Source organism: Alosa pseudoharengus, unplaced genomic scaffold (genome assembly GCF_046254945.1).
Source record: "Alosa pseudoharengus isolate Yale_2024_CS ecotype anadromous, Long Island Sound unplaced genomic scaffold, YU_APseudo_1.1 YU_APseudo_1.1_scf_1, whole genome shotgun sequence".
NCBI lineage: Eukaryota > Metazoa > Chordata > Actinopteri > Clupeiformes > Clupeidae > Alosa > Alosa pseudoharengus.
Window position 1 is genome coordinate 11,847,212 of NW_027468564.1, and position 12,919 is coordinate 11,860,130.

Consider the following 12,919-nt stretch of genomic DNA (forward strand, 5'->3'; position numbering starts at 1 on the left):
TGTAAAATGTATGCGTGAGGCTCATATTATGCATATTCCATACAAAGGCGTCCCTATTCAGTGTGTTTGAAAAAAAAGACCCATTTTGAAACTGGTCAGGAATCGCTCAAGGTGCACTTTTATAAGACAAATCTGAAAACACGTCAGGACCAATGAGTCCATCCTCACAGACGAATGGCGTGCCTACAAGAATCAACTCTCCCAGTATGGTTATAGGCAATTCTCAGGGCTTTTCTCAATATGTGTTCTTTTCTATACTTGTGTTCTCATGAACTTGAAAATCGTTCTGAAACGTCATCAATCACCGCCGAAGTACTGTTCCAATTCACAAGTTCGCATTTATTCAAGAACGCATAACATTCCCGGAAGTGTTCTCGAATCGTTGGTTTTATCAAGGATGCATCGGGTGGTGACTTGGTGGCTTGAAGATTGCACAATGCATTACGTCAGCTCAGCCGTGACACTCACATAGGAGAAATGGCAGCATTGATACATAATAGGCCTACCTATAATAATTGCTGCTACAATCCGATCCATGTTTAGGCTATAAACGGTAGGCTACAGGCTTCACAACTAACGTTAATCATAACTGTCACTTAAACTGCGAACTTCAAACGTTGTTCCCGCCATAGGCAAGTGAATATATTGTTATTAATATTTAATAAAAAAAAAAAAATATGAGAAACAAACTTAAACAAGCTGGTGAATTATATATTTTATTGTAAATGTCAGAAATACTGGGTAGACCAATAGAGCAATAGGTAAATGACTAGACTCCCGAGCTGTTCCGAGAGAAGCTGCCGGCAAGAACGCTGCTGTCTCAAACTGCAAATTGAGCGGCCTGTGTCCTTGCGTTCTCCAGAGTCTGGACTCACGATCTTAACTTTTCAAGTTCGAACTTTAAAGAACGGGAGACCGTTCTTTAGCGTACTTTGTATTGAGAAAAGCCCTCAGTCTGCCACAAACAAAACTTTGTAAATCCAGAAAACAGTGCACATACTCAACATATTGAACCTGCATGGCAGACATACAAAAAACAAATATGGCGTCTCAGGGGGAAATCGAACCCCTCAGTCCCTCAAAACACACCTTAAAATGATTGAATGGTACTACTGGTTAGGAATCCGCCATTGCAATGTTGTGGTGGGTAGACTCGTGCCTGAGTTGAAAAAGCTGCAGAAATGATGGCAATGAAATTGTGCTTAAAGACTAGTATGTTAATAGTTTAATGCATGTTCCACATGCACAGTTAGGTTAGCTGGCATGGTAACATGTCCATGTATTATGGTTTTGCAAAATTCATTGCTTAAAAAACTCTAAATCATGACTGAGAGTGACGGGGCAAGGAAAAATTCCCTTCTATTTGTAGTGTTCTTACACAATGTAACATTCTTGTTATTTAGTTCTTTAAAAGTTTGATGGACAGTCTCTTTCATGGGGGATAAGGGGTTAATCCATGACAATCTCAGTATTTAATTGTTGGCCATCACTGAGCATAACACAAGTTATTTCCACTATTTTCATGCTTTATCATCACTAAATTCTCCCTGATCTACATTCTAGAGGTGTCATGTACATGGGTGGCTGAGTTGGTGTGGAATGACCCAAAGGACATTTGCGGTGAGTCTATGTGGTGGCGGAAGATGATAATTGTTCCTGAAACAGAAGGGAGGGCTTTGAAAGTGAGTAGTAGAATTTTAAATTTGATTTTGGGACAGAACCGTTAACCAGTGAAGCTGAGAAAAAAATAGGGGTGATGTGAGGGGTGATGTGAGCAGATCACTTGGTATGAGTGAGTAGTCTGGCTGCGGAGTTCTGAATATATTGTAGTCTTTAAACTGATTTAGTTGGGAGGCCAATAAATAGGGAGTTGCAGTAGTCTAGGCAAGATGTAATGAAGGAGTAAACCAGGGTTTGTGCATCGGTGGTAGAAAGGAAGGAGGGAAAGCAGGCAATGTTCAGGAGGTGAAAGAATGCAGTTTTAGTGAGGGATTTAATGTGGGGCTCGAACCTGAGTGAGGGGCCAAGCATTATGCCGATGTTTCTGACAACAGGAGTGGATTTGACAATTGTACCATCAATGTTCAGACTGAGACTATGAGATTTGGACAGTTGAGATTTAGGGCTGATGAGAAGGATTTGGTTTTATCTGTGTTGAGTTTTAGAAAGTTATTTTGCATCCATAGCTTTAAGTCAGATAGGCAGTCAGTGAGTCGGGAGATGACAGTCGGGAGATGAGAACATTGTGGTTGACCGTGTCAAATGCAGCGATTAAAGGTTGTATCAGCGATTTTAGGCCCAAAAAAGGCCCAAACATAAATGATCACATTCATCTAATCTTTCCTAATGATCCGCTAGCTGCCTGCCCCATGAGTAGGCCGTAAAAAAATGTGCGTCTGTAGGCAGCCTAGGCTCTGAGATCTGTACCCAAAAACAATTGCTACCAACAAGTGTTGGCAACCACTCAAAGGCAAAATAAAGTGTTTCAACCAATAACCGACGAGATGCGCGTTTAGGAGAGTTTCAATTGCATGGGGGGAGGGGAGTAGCGAGCTGGCTCTTTTTTTTTTGTTTGAACATCGAAAGAAGTGACGTTACCCCGCTATCACTGGTGCAACCTTTAAATCGAGGAGGATGGGAATGGTTGCTAAGCCGTTATGAACAGACAGGAGGTCACTTATTACTCACAGGAGTGCAGTGACATGTACGGAAACCAGATCGGAAGTGCTCATACAGTATATTGCATGGGAGGACTGGCCATCTGGCATACCGGGCATTTTCCCGGTGGGCCAACACACCTTTTGGGCCGATAGAATAGGCTATATAAATAATTTTATTATTTTGGCCAACAATCGGCCCGAAGGAAGGACATTCAGATGCCCATTGGTTACATTTCCATATTGACACTGGACTGATCCAGCTCGCGTCAGGCCCCACCCCTCCCATTTTGGCTCAGAGCCAGCGTGAATTATGTAGCCTATAACCTAACACATTGGAACTGTGTGAAAAATATTCAAATCCAACTATTCGAATATTCGAAGATCGCGACTCATCCCTAGTCAGGACACTGCATTAGTGCTATTAAGTTCAGGCGGACATATTGCATGATACAGGCGACAAATCAGGCGACATTCGAAGGGCAATCTAGATATCTAAATACACAATGAGAACCTGGATTCAGAACGCAAACAAACATGTTTGGTAACAAGTGACTGCTACACTAAACCCCACTAGAAACCAAGGTAAACACATACAGGGCTCACAATAAAACGGTCGAGCAAACACATTGTTTAAGACACTATCAAACCACATCACAAAGATGAACTTCACCCAAGGGTGGGCTACTTACAATTTCTTTTTGTCAAACTCCCTTTTCTTCTTCTTCTGTTCCTTCGACAGTTGCTTCTTGGGTCTCTTATTTGTCGAGTAATCCATGATGAATGCAACAATTGCCTTGCAACTGGCTGTTGACTGGGGGTGTGTCTGCCGTAAAGCATTTTCGAAACTACAATCTGACTACATTTTCGAGGATTTACAGGGTCCAGAAAGTTGCATATTCGTTTTTTTCTGCGGAGAAGCGATAGGGGGAGACGAAGCACCCACCAAATGACCCAGAAATGACCCAGAAAGTGTTGTAGAACCATCAGAACGACTCTCAACCTGCATAATTAAGGTAATTTTTGCTAAAATTGTTGCATAGGGCTTTGGGTAAATTTGATCAATTTTGTCTTCAAAGAAATGAAGGAAAGCATGGCACTGCTCAGGTGTTTTGGGACTGGCAGTCACAGGATGACACACAAGTCAATTCAACTGATATATATAGAGTGCATTTCATACAGGAGATGAAACACTAATTAGTAACTTACCTGTAGGAGAAGAGTCTGTCAGCTGATGCTCTCTTATATCAGATTCTTCCTCCTGTTTAATTTCCATCAGTGGAGACTTTTCTTCTTTGCAGTTAAATGTTGGTGATGTGTCTGTTTCAGTTTTGCAGTCATGATCCAGTCCAGGGTTTTCTTCTTCTTTCTGAACCGCAAACAGATTTTCCTGATGAAAATCATCAACCTCCTCTTCTTTCAGCTCCTTCACTGGCATAGGCAGCAGTGATGGTTCAGTGAATCCTGACATTTCAAACTCCATTTCTGTGTTGTGAAACAAATTCAGTAAAGTATTACATTTGAATCACATTTGTACTACAAGACTGAAGATTAAATAGAAAACAAGTGCATAGTTGTACTGGTAGTTGAATATATATACTGTATATTATAAATAATGGCGTTACTTTTTTTCAGTAACGAGTAATCTAATTGATTACTCTTCCCATTTTAATAACGCCTTTACCGTTACTGCCAAAAATCCGGCGCGTTACTATAATTGAAGCTGTTATTTTCATCAGACGCTGAGCAGAGAGGCAAATACTTTTTCCTTGGTTAGCGGGCAGTGCACGAGACAAGCGCATAAATGCTGACGATTGGCTGAGGTCGAGTAAAATCTCATGGTAAGCCAATCAGAGGTAGAGTTGGGCGGGTGTTCGAAAGCATGCATAGTCGGGCACACAACGAACAGTAGAATCGAGTCAGTCAACGAGAGACACAGGTATGGTGAGCCCAATTAATCCAAAAGTAGCCTTCTCTAAATGGAAGTATTAGCCACGACATTCTTCTCCAAGAAAGTAAAGGAACGAATGTAGGTCTAATTGTGAAATGTACATTATGCCCTGGGCAAAAGTGCCTATCCACGTGGGTATCAAGTAATTCAAACTTAGTTAAACGTATTTCAATGTTGCATGCTTACACGACATAAATGGCCAAGGCCACCGAAGGAGGAGACAGTGCCACAAAACTTAAGCAACTGAAGCTTGATTTTAAGGCCCCACCACACGTTTAGTTTCACAGACCGAACTGAACAAACTGGTAGCCAGGTATGCAGTGGAGGATACGCTGCCATATAGACGTGATAGCGGGGAGTACGTTTGAAAAAAAAAAGAGCATTCATCTAAAATGGATTTTACGCGTCGCGAACGGAACGCTTCAGTTCCTGTCAGAGGGAAAGGGTCAGAGGAGGATGTTCAGTCATACACCTGAACATCCTCAGTCATGCCACCTGCACTTCGTTGGAGTTTACCTCGACTGGAAACCACACAGCTGGATAAACTGAGGTAATATATGTTTTTACATTGGTTGTAGTTATGGTTAATCTTAAAGGAATTATCCGGAGTGAAATGCACTTTAGATCAATTTACGGATGATTGGGAGTACATGGCTTGATGAAATTCATTCTGGACTATCTATTCGACCACATAAAGACCTTGGGATACTTCGGTTTGGCTTTAGGGACCCTCTACTCACTACCACGTAAGTGTTATGTTGTTTGGAACAGTAGAAGAGGTATAAAAATAGCGTTTTGTAGCGGCGCAATTGAAATGCCCCGCTGACTTCCAGGCTACGAGTTGTGACTGAAAACGGTACCATCAAACTTTCTCAAAACACATCCGAATGACATGATTTTGATGTCAACTCAACGTATGTACCCCCAATCATCCGTAAATCGATCTAAAGTGCATTTTACTCCGGATAATTCCTTTAATCATATGATCAGTGTTTGTAACAGCTACCGCATGGATAGCCTACAACTTAGCTATTTGCAGCTCCCTAAATACAATGGCAAGCAGTTTTATAAACGATCATTAAGCATTAAAAAAGTACCCTACCAATCTATCATTCGTGTTTTCCATTTGGACCCACAAGCTTCCACCTTCAAAGTGTATGGAAATATTTCAGCTAAGTCAAACAGTTAAAAGATGCTTTGAAAGTTTAAAGTTTACTGTTGTCTTGAAGAGCAGGCTTTCAGCACTCTGCTCGTGGGGGAGGGGCAGTCTGCACGTGAATTGCAGCGTCTCCATCAACACAGAGCTGCCTGTGGACGCCTGTATGTAAATAATGCGGGGGGGGGGGGGAAACTATGGCGAATGCAGCGGCTTATCGGCCGATGCAGATACACATAAAAAACGCAAATATCGGCCCGATATATCGGCCGGCTGATATATCGGTCGATCCCTATTTACGAGTGTAATGGAAAGGACCATAATGTGACGTGAATGACGCAGAATGATGATGTTTTCACTGGGAAAAAGGTTTTTCCGAAGCCCATGAACGCTAGATAACTCCCTTTCTAACGTTTGACGTAATATGACGCTATTATGCCTGTCGCACAGTAGGGAGATAACCGTATTGTTTGGATAAGAAACTAAGTCCTGCCAGCACGGAAACTCATGAACAAAGCTATGTAGCCTACAATACCACTGTATGTTAAGGTGAAGCAAAAAACGGCACTAACGTTAATCATTTCAGATGTTTTCGATGGATTGACTGTAGGTCTGAAAAGTGGAAAGACGAAGGCTATAACTTTTTTGTTTTGTTTTACCATGATTGTGTTTGAAAATGATCACGTCTGGTAGTTTCAACATTAACACAACTTGATATCACTTGTTAGGATGATATTAATAATAATACAAAAATAAATGTTTAACTTTGATGACATTGAAGGTGAAGGAAGTGTGAGAAGAATTTCTATGTGAACCATCTATTATACGAGTTACAAGATTCAGTTCGATGGCTAACGTCACAAAGTTAAGTGCGAGTCTGCGCAGTACGATGGCAAGCCACGGTCGGTTGTCCGGAAGCGGAAGTGATTGGAAGCAAGCGAGTGGAGTGCGGACTGGCGGTTTGTTTGTATCTCCAAGAGATATTTTCTTTATTTTTAAAGTTTATTTGGCGGTTTGTTTGTATCTCCAAGAGATATTTTCTTTATTTTTAAAGTTTATTTGGCGGTTTGGCATAATCTGATTTGTGACTGGGTCTGGATAGTATAATGGAGGATGATGATGATGGGAGTGAGGATTGGTTAAAAAGGTCTAGAGGAATGGAAAAATCAAGGTTATGTACACGGTAGAGGGAGAGGAGGATTAAACAATACTAGGACTAATGGGGCTGAGGGAATGGGGAAAGGACCTTCAAAGAGGAGTATTGATGATGTATCTGATGAAGTAGGTAGAGATGTGAGAAGGAAGTTAAGCGAAGTGATATAAGCAAAATTGGTTTGTTTTCATTAACAAGTGGATTGAAAAAGGCAGTAGGAGACATAGAAATGGCAAAGATGTTACGGGATGGCAGACTACTAATTAAATGCAAGAACATCGAACAAAGAGAGAAGGCTATGAGATTGCAGTCGGTGTGTAAAAAATAAGTGAGCGAAGTACAAAGCTTTGTAGGTATACTGTAAGAACAAAGGGAGTGATATCAGGTATACCGATTGGGGAAAAATTGGACGATCTCAAAAAGAATATTAAGGGAGGAACTGTAGTGGATATAAAAAGATTAAAAGCAAAGCGTAATGGAGAGAAAGTAGATAGCACTACAGTACTTTTGGAGTTCAAGGAGCAAGTGTTGCCAGATAAAGTGATGGTGGGATATTTGAGTTTTAGGGTGTGTGAGTACATTCCTCCACCAACTCGATGCTATAGATGCCAAAGGTATGGTCATATAGCAAATGTTTGCAAAGGGAAATTAAGATGTGGGAAGTGTGGAGGAGAGCATGAATATGGGAAATGTGGAGAGGGGGTTGAGAGGAAATGTTGTAACTGTGGTGGGGATCATACGGCTGCGTATGGGGGGTGTCCTGTAAGCAAAAGGGCAGTTGTGGTGCAGCAGATACGGACAACACAAAACATTACATATACTGAGGCTGTAAAGGTTGTCAATAAGGAAAGGAAAGAGACACATGAGATACCGGCAACACAAGGTAGTGGTGCTGAATGCAGAAGGCCAACGGAGGATGTGATAAGCTCAGAGAAATTGATACTGTTCATTGCCTATGTGGTTAATTGTTCTGATCAAGCTAAAACGAGAACTGAGAAAATAAAAATAATTGTTAAAGCTGCTGCAACATTTTTGAATGTGGATCATTTATCATGGAAAAAGATACAAGCTGATCTTATACAGGGTGAAACAAGTGTAAGAACTTATTGATTTTACAGTGGAATGCAAGAAGTCTTTATAGCGAATGGGCAGGAGTTAAAAGGTTTTATTTATAATTTAGAGGTTAAACCAGATGTAATTTGTATTCAGGAGACATGGCTTAAACAGTCATTAGATTTTGTTATATAGGGGTACATAAGTATTAAAAGGGATAGAGTGGAGGGAAGTGGTGGAGGCTGTGCAACATTTGTTAAAAGAGGGATGCAGTTTAGAGAGGTTAAGAAGGGTGTGGATTTAGAACATAACCCCAAAAGTTGGGACATTGTGTAAAATGCAAATAAAAACATAATGTCATAATATACAAGTCTCGTAAACCCATATTTAGCAGCAAAAAGGACATAGACAACATATAAAATGTTGAAAATGAAGATTTGGACTATTTCATGGAAAGTATAGGGCCAGTGAAATGCTTTGGCATTTGTATGATGTGAATGATAATTCATTTTTTGTGCATTTTTTTCTCATATACGTTCTTCAGCCAAAAATAGCAAATGCTCAAATTTCATGTAATCATTCACACCATACCATACCATCACATTTTATTGGCGTTATGGATGTTACAAAAAAAATATTTTCCATTAATTGCCCTACAGTATATGTTAATTTTGTATTTGATGCCAGCAACACGTTTCAAAAAAAGTTGGGACATGAGCATGTTTACCATTGTGCTGCTTCACCTCTTCATTTAACACAACTCTGTAAATGTTTAGGAACTGAGGAGACCATTTGCTACAGTTTTGATAATGAAATAATGTCCCATTACTCCCTGATATAGGATTTCAGTTGCTCAACAGTATGGGGTATTCTTAGTCATGCTTTTCATTATTATGCACCTAATTTGACAAATCTGGACTGCAGACAGGCCACCTTAGCACCTGGACTCTTCTTCTATGGAGAAATACAATTTAAATATGTGCAGAATTCATTTTGGCATTGTTTTCCTGAAATATTCAAGGTTGTCCCTGAAAAAGACGTTGCCTTGATGGCAGTATATGTTGCTCAAAACCTGTATACATCATTCAGAATTGATTGTGCTTTGCCACATGTGCAAGATGCCCATGCTGTAGGCACTAATGTTCCTCCATACCGTCATAGATGTTGGGTTTTGAACTGAGCACTAAAACAAGATGGATAGGTTGGATACTTGGATAGGCCCTCTCCTCTTTAGCCCAGATGAGTCCATGATTTCCAAAAAGAATGGCAAACTTTGATTGGTCTAACCACAGGACCTTTTTCCACGTTACCTCAGTCCATTTTAAACAAGCTCAGGCCAGATAAGAGGGTGGTATTTTCTGTATCATGTCTCAATACAATTTTAGCCGTTATAATTTTTGCTGCAGTTTTTGAATTGAGTATCAAACTGGGCACATAGACAATGGTTATCAGAGGTTTTCCTGAGCCCATACAATGACAGGTCTGGAGACAGGTCTGGTGTTGATGCAATGCCATCTAAGGTCCAAATGAACACGGCCATCCAATTTGTTTTTCAGCTATTTCCCCTGTTTGCAAAGATTTCTCTGGATTCTCTGAATGTTTTAATAATATTATTATGTCCTGTAGATTATGAACTCCCTAAATACGTCACATTTTCATAATAAGAAGCATTAAAATTACATTGTTTCATAATTTGTGCACACAGGTTTACACAGTGATGAATACCCCTACATCTTTACTTCTCAGAGACCCTGCCTCTCTGGGATGCTCTTTTTCATACCCAACCATGTTGCTAGTTACCCTAATTAGTTGTGAAACATTCTTCTTTTTGTTTTCTTTATCATTACACAACTTTTCCTGCATTTTGTTACCCCCGTCCCAACTTTTTTTGAAACATGTTGCTGGTATCAAATTCAAAATTAACATATATTTTCCATGAAATAGTAAAATTTGTGATTTTCAACATTTGATATGTTGTCTGTGTCCTTTTTGCAACTAAATATGAGTTGAGATTTGCAGATTATTACATTCTGTTTTTATTCACATTTTACACAACGTCCCAACTTTTTCTGTTTTGGGGTTGTACATTGTAATAGAAATATGGACAAATAGTGGTAGTATGGGTATCATTAATTTTTACAATCCATGCAGACAACTAGAAGTTGAGAATCTGGATGAAATGTGGGATAACTTAAATGGAAAAGGTATTTGGTGTGGTGATTTTAATGGTCACAGTACTCTGATGATTCTAATGGAAGTGTGATTGAGGAATATTTGGGTGAGAAGGGGCTAGTATGTTTGAATGATGGTTCAGGTACGAGAATAGATATAGCGAGGGGATATGAATCTGCAATATATCTGACTTTGGCTACAAAGACCATTTTTCAATTGCAATTGAGGTAGCAGTGGAGTTGATAAGTAAGAATGTAATGAGGGAAGGTAGGTGGATGTTAGAAAGAGCAGACTAGGACACATTGAGAGTGCAGTGAATACAGATTGGGGAGTGTAAATAAGGATCAAAGTGTTGAGAATTTATGTAGGGAAATCAGCAGCAGCGTTTTAGATGCAGCAGAAGTAGCTGTACCGAAAACTAAGAATAAAAACGTGACCAGATCATATCAGAATATGATTGAATACAAAAGATTGCAAGCAATAGTGAGACAGACAATAAGGAAGGCAAAAAAAGTATACTGGGAAATATTGTGTGATTCTATTGGCAGAACCACGCCAATACAACAAGTCTGGGGTATGATAAAGCAAATGAGGGGTAATGGGAGAGAATATGAGTATCCAATGATGATGGATGATAACAGGATTATCACTAATAGTAGAGACACGGCTGAAGCTATAGCAAAGACATTAGTAAAGATTCATAGTGAAGCAAATTTAGATCAGGTAGAAAGGGAAGCTACTAAATTAAGGTATAGTGCTGAGTTGGGTAATGATATTGAGGAAGGTGGTGTGATGGAGGTTCTATTTACTATGAAGGAACTGAATTGTGCTTTGAAGAAGGTGGGTAAATCTACACCAGGGAATGACAAGGTTTGCTATGCAATGATAGAAAATCTTACTGATAAAGGTAAGTAAAGGAAGTAATATTGGCTCTTTTTTAACAAAATATGGGTAGAAGGGGTAATTCCTTGTAGTTGGAAGGAATCAATTATTATTCCTATCAGGAAACCTGGTAAATATCAGTGTTTCCTCTATGTTGATTTGGTAGTGGCGGCCCCCCACGGTTTAATTTTCTTCCCCCACGGTATCAGAAATGGGGCAGACGCACAATAGTCGCAGTTGCCTTTCAAAATTCATTGTGCAGACCTGTTGTAGATTCTCCAAATATACAGCTCAATCACAACTGAAAATAATGCCTCATTGTGTGTGAATAGAGGTGAATACATATAATTGTTTGTGTTGCAGCGAAGTGTCAGTTGTCAGTTCTGTGGGACGGGGGGGACTGTGTGTGTGGGGGGGGGGGGGTAGTTCGGACAGGCCTGCCCCCACTGCTTAAAAAATCCTAGAGGAAACACTGAATATGCTAAATTCCTTAGTTATAGGCCTATTGCACTGACATCTCAGTTGGGTAAGACCATGGAACGAATGGTAAACGATAGATTGGTATTCTTTATAGAAACTAAAGATCCATTAAGGAATTACCAGAGTGGTTTTAGGAAAGGTAGAGGGACCAGGGACTCAACTGTGTTACTTGAAGATGACATAAGGAAAGCTCAGGTAAACAAAGAAACAGTTTTAGCTATATTTTTTGATAAGAAAGCATATGACATGATGTGGAAGGAGGAGCTTCTTATCAAATTATATCAGTTGGGAGTAAAGGGGAGAGTGTTTGCGTGGGTAAAATCTTTTTTTATCGGGGAGAAAAATTAGAGTTAAAGTAAATGGGGTTTTGAGTGAGGAATATGAGGTAGACAATGGTACTCCTCAAGGGAGTATTATTAGTCCATTACTAGTGCTGCCGCGATTAGTCGACTTAGTCGACCTAATCGACCATGAAAATTAGTCGACGGCAATTTTTTTAGTCGAAGAGTCGTTTTATTATTGACCGCCTATTTATTTTTGGTCTCACATGGCTGTAATGTTATATTAACTCTATGTTATTAACTCTTGAAAAGTACAATGACTGTCTTTGGATGTTAAACAGGCTACTAAGACTTTGGCATGTTTTAAACCCCACTATGCACGCAAGTGTTAACGCCAGCAGCAAAGCTGCGTGCCTGCCTGCTTTCAGCGCAATTAATTATTAGGCAGAGCTAAGTGGGGGGAGCTAAGCTAGTAGGTTACGCTAGTCCAGACTCTGACTAATAAAGTAGCCTATTGTGGAAATTGAAATAAATTAAGTGAAGTGTCTCACGTTGACAACGCAACGGCGTGTCATTACTGTAATTCATTCATACAAAAAAACGTTAAACCGAACATGCCGCCGCCCGTGATATCAACAATCAAGGTGCGCGTCATTTCCCATGGTCAATAAGTCACGACGCATATTTTTTAGCGTTCAAGCCAACTGATAAAGTGAAGTAAACTATGTTGTAAGACGCGCAAAGTGCCTGTAGCCTACTTGTTTTGAACATGCTGATGTTAGGCTCATTTGCAAAGTCCTCAACTCCAGCACCGGCCGTAACGTGGACATTGCTGGTCCGGAGCCGCGAAGTGAAATTATTCCCGGGGCTTCCTCTGATAATTTGCTGCGCAATTGATCAAGGAACCGCGGACCGACAGAAAAAGAAAACAAACTTTTCTGCAATCAGTATGAATTACTTGCTAATTTGGTGTCATCAAACATAGAGGCATACAATTAAATGGTGGTATGAGCGTTCATTCAATGCGCGAGAGAAACTGAAACCACTTGATAACGTTGGTAGCAAATCTCCAATTCAACCTATTGGAAAGCTATTTAATTATGAAACTACATTTAATAGAACAATGTGGATTCA

The 12,919-nt window shown here is 40.0% G+C and overlaps 1 pseudogene; it reads right to left on the reverse strand.

Annotated features, from left to right (window-relative positions):
- The window catches only part of LOC143137593 (uncharacterized), a 288,160-nt pseudogene that overhangs the window by 265,882 nt on the left and 9,359 nt on the right, over positions 1-12,919 (reverse strand).